The sequence below is a fragment of the Schistocerca nitens genome, chromosome 1 (genome assembly GCF_023898315.1).
Source record: "Schistocerca nitens isolate TAMUIC-IGC-003100 chromosome 1, iqSchNite1.1, whole genome shotgun sequence".
Taxonomy (NCBI): domain Eukaryota; kingdom Metazoa; phylum Arthropoda; class Insecta; order Orthoptera; family Acrididae; genus Schistocerca; species Schistocerca nitens.
The window spans coordinates 893,686,335-893,690,763 of NC_064614.1; positions in this window are offsets into that span (position 1 = coordinate 893,686,335).

A 4,429-nucleotide genomic window follows, 5' to 3' on the forward strand; every position below is an offset into this window, starting at 1 on the left:
CATCAGCATAAACAGCTATCGGTTAAGAATTTTCAACAGTCAGCAGATATTTCAACTCTACCCAATTTTAGCTCAGTCAATGTGAAATTCCAGCTGTCTTTATTGAATCAAAATATTCGAGGACTGAGAAATAAAATTAATGAATCAATTATCTGCCTAGCTGAATTAGAGTCTTCAAACCCAGCTGACATAATCTGCCTCTCTGCACATCATGTGACCACTGGTATACAACTTTTAAGTGTTACATGGTTTAGGTTAGCATCTTGCTTTTGTAGATCAGAAATGGAGAAAGGAGGAGTTGCCACATTAATCAGGAACTGTCATAAATTTAAGAACATAGACATTCATAAATTTTGCGTAGAACAGCATATGGAAGCATGTGCAACAGAAGTAGAATTTCACAAAAAATCCTTCATAATATTAAGTGTATATCGAGCACCTGCAGGTAACTTTAATCTGTTTGTAAACCACCTTGAAGCTGTAGTGGCCCATTTAACAACCAAAAACAAAGAAATAGTGGTTGCTGGTGATTTCAATGTAGATTTCCTTAAAGACTCTGCCAATAAGAACTTATTTGAGTTAGTAACACTATCATTCAACTTAATACCCACAGTAAAGTTCCCCACTAGGGTAGCCAATGGCTCACAAACAGCCATTGATAATATCTTTATAGAGAAGTCCAATGAACAAAATTATATTACAAAACCAATAGTCAATGACCTCTCAGACCATGACATGCAGTTCCTTCAGTTAAATGTTAATACTGAACAGGATATAAAATCTGTTAAATCTGAGCTCAAGAGGGTAATCAATAAGCCAAAAATTGATTATTTTAGGACACTCCTCAGAGACATTCACTGGACTGATGTTTACAGTGCTCAGGCATGACTGAAAAATATAACACTTTTGCTAATAAAGTGCTTACCTTATTCGAACACTGTTTTCCCCCAAAACTAACCAAGGTTAGAGCAAAGTCTACAAAGAAGCCATGGATTACTCAAGGAATAGGAGTATCTTGTAAAACAAAAAGAAAACTGTATCTGTCAATCCAAAACAGTTCCGATGTTGATGCTATAGTATATTACAAAAAATACTGCAAAATATTACAGACTGTAATACGGATGTCAAAGCAAATATATTGCAAGGAAAAGATAGTCATACCAGATAACAAAATAAAGACAATATGGGAAATAGTGAAGGAGGAGAACGGTAGAACCAGACATGAAGAGGAACAAATAGCATTAAGAGTAAATTATACATTGGTGACAGATGTGTATAGTGTTGCATAACTTTTTAACAAACATTTTATAACTGTTACTGAAAAGATGGGGTAGTCAGGTTCGGTAGATGCTGTTATGGAATACCTCAGACCAGACATTTCAAGTAACTTCCATAATATGAATTTGACCCTCACTACCCCAACAGAATCATGAAACAAGGAACAGGGATTATTTTCACAGACACCCACAAAGGAGCACTCTACCAAAAAATTGTAAACTACCAGCCCAAAATACTTTTTAGTGCATGGCCTTCCACAATGAAGAAAATTAAAGACTTTCAAGAATTTAAGGTAGATTCTAACAATTTTTACTAACACATAGTTTTTATGGCATTAAAGAATATCTGAATATGGAAAAGTAATATTATTTATATATACTGATATAAAATATTTGTATTTATTATCCAATTTTTTGAAACACATTGAAGATAAGAAACAATATTGTAATTGACCACATCCATACAATTATATTGTTAATGGATGAATAAAAAGATTGATTGATTGATTGAAATGATAGTGATGCTGTGGTTAATTCTTATAATTCTAACTTCTAGCTAATCTTTGACAGCCCTATGATTCTTGCTGATGACACAAGTACCAAGATAGAACAAATCAATACTTTTTTCAGACAATGCTTTGAACACAAAAACAAATACTGAATATACTTACATTCGAGTCGATCTGCAGACCATTACACATTACTGGTAATGTTAAATAAACAGTACAAACGTGGGTTCTGAAGGTTTATTTACTTCCTTAGTTTCGCAACTTATAGATCTCTACTTACCTCACATAATCAAGATCTTGTACAATAATAGTTCATTTACAGCAGGATTGACACAGAACACCTTCTGACTATCAATCTTAGAAATTATGGACTTTCAGGTCAGTCTTTCCATTAATTTTTGATAGGCTGAAACGTTCAATAAATCAAACCACAAGTTCAGAGTAAAACTTTTTTCAAATTTTTAAAGTATTTTATAATTTCCAGAATAATTTTATAATTCACATGGGACACCAAGATTTTTTCTTTAATTGTTACTTTACATATCGATAAATAAGCCCTCAGATTATGTGGTAATTTCTACCTCTATGCTGATTGATATTACAGTAACTCTCTAATAAGCACATAAGTTCATTTTCGACAACTGGAATAAATATGAACAGCTGTCCATCACTCGCTATGTGCACATACAGCACAGTTTTTTTCAAGGGGTGATGTGAGTGTAAGAATCCATTTGATGCCTAGCTTGTGGGCTTTTACAGGGAGAGGAGACACATTAATCATCGGTCAACTTTGTTCCAGTATATCCTCCAGATTCGTATGTATTTAATAACTTCTTTTGTATCATTGCAAGTCAACTAAGGATCACATCAAGATACATAATTTAGTCCTCTTTTCCTACATTTCCCTCCAAAACTTTTTCATTTATCAGACTGAGCTCTTTTCCTCTCATTTGTCAATTTGACACCATTTTTTAAAATTTGTTTTAGCTTCCTGAAGACCTTTGAATTTCTTGATTTCCAGTTTGAAATTATCTCCGTTAAGTAAGGAGTCCTGAGAAGTCTACATTTCTTCAAACTCCCTGATTGTCTTTGCTCTCCACCCACTTTTGCCATCAGTTTTCCTATTTTGGAAGAATGTGTGGACCTTCTTGGTTTATTGGTCTTCCTTCATTCTCTCTAGATGTTCATAGAGTGTAACACATACTTCTCTGATCCCCTCTGTTTTAGAGTAGAATGAGTATATTTCTGTATTTGCTGTCAAACATTTTTTGCAGTATTCTTCTTTCTATGTTTTTCAGATCTTATAATACTCTTTGGCATCCATATTAAAGGAGTAATACCGATTCATAGTGGACTTCTGGTTTTACAATTATATTATAACGCCTTAATTTAAGATATTTAGGAAAACATTATCTATTCTACAGTTTTTTCATGCTCTTTTCATTTTTTTCAGCCCCACTTTAAACTGAGCTTCTTCATGTTTTATGCTTATATTGTCATCCAGGTATTTAATGTTGTCTGTTCTCTCGATGTTGCCATAATTGTCTTCCAAAATTCTTGCAGTGTTACATTCAGTGTATATGTATTCCGCTTTTAAAATTATATTTCTAGATCTGCCATCTCGGTTGTTTCCTTTAGAAATTCTACTATTTTCTTTCCACTTTCTGATTTCGTCTATTATTACGATATTGTTTACAAAGGCCAAAAACATGAATTGCTTTTTTCGACCTGCAAAACGTTATGTCCTGTAGTTATTAACTTCTTGTTTTTTCCACCGCAGAGTTGTATTAATTGTGACAAACAGTCACCTTGCCTAACTCCTGGTACTGTTTGGATAGGAATAGAAGTTCTTCCAAGAAATTTAACTTTAAACACTGCTTTGTAAGAGTATTTCCAGAGTTTTCCTATCTATTGTAAATTCCCTTAGGGTTTTGAGGAGGGACTTTCTGTCTGCTGAATCATATGCCTTTTCAAAATTAGCAAACATTATCACCATCTTTTCGTTCGTTATTTTTATATACATAATTAGTTGTTCAAGATTTAGAATTCCCTCTGGGCAGTATCTGTTACTCCTAAATCCAGCTTGATACTCTCCAGTTGCTTTAATTTTGGATTTAATATTTCAAGAAGACATTTCGATAAGATTTTGTATTCTAACAAGGGAACCTCCCCTCACAGCCTCTCTCAGAGCCAACCCTTGTGGCCGAGCAGTTCTAGGCGTTTCAGTCTGGAACCGCTCGACCGCTATGGCCGCAGGTTCGAATACTGCCTCAGGTATGGATGTGTGTGATGTCCTTAGGTTAGTTAGGTTTAAGTAGTTCTAGGTTCTAGGGGACTGAAGACCTCAGAGCCATTTGAATCTTTAGTTTTAGTGGAAAGAGGGCCCAGTGGACAGCCCATCAAACACTGAACATGGATCAAGCATGAAAACAGAAAGCATGTGTACTGCACTGTGAAGAAAAGCAAAATAGAAACAGTGAATGCTCCAAGACCAAGAAACGCAATACAGAGTGGCTGGGCAGAGAAATAGCATAAAGGTTAAGTAGTAACTGTGTTGAACTGATAAGTTGGCGAGATATGTTCAAACCCTATTCATGTCAATTTTTTTTGTCCCACTCGCTTTATTCAAATTTGTGTCTGTGT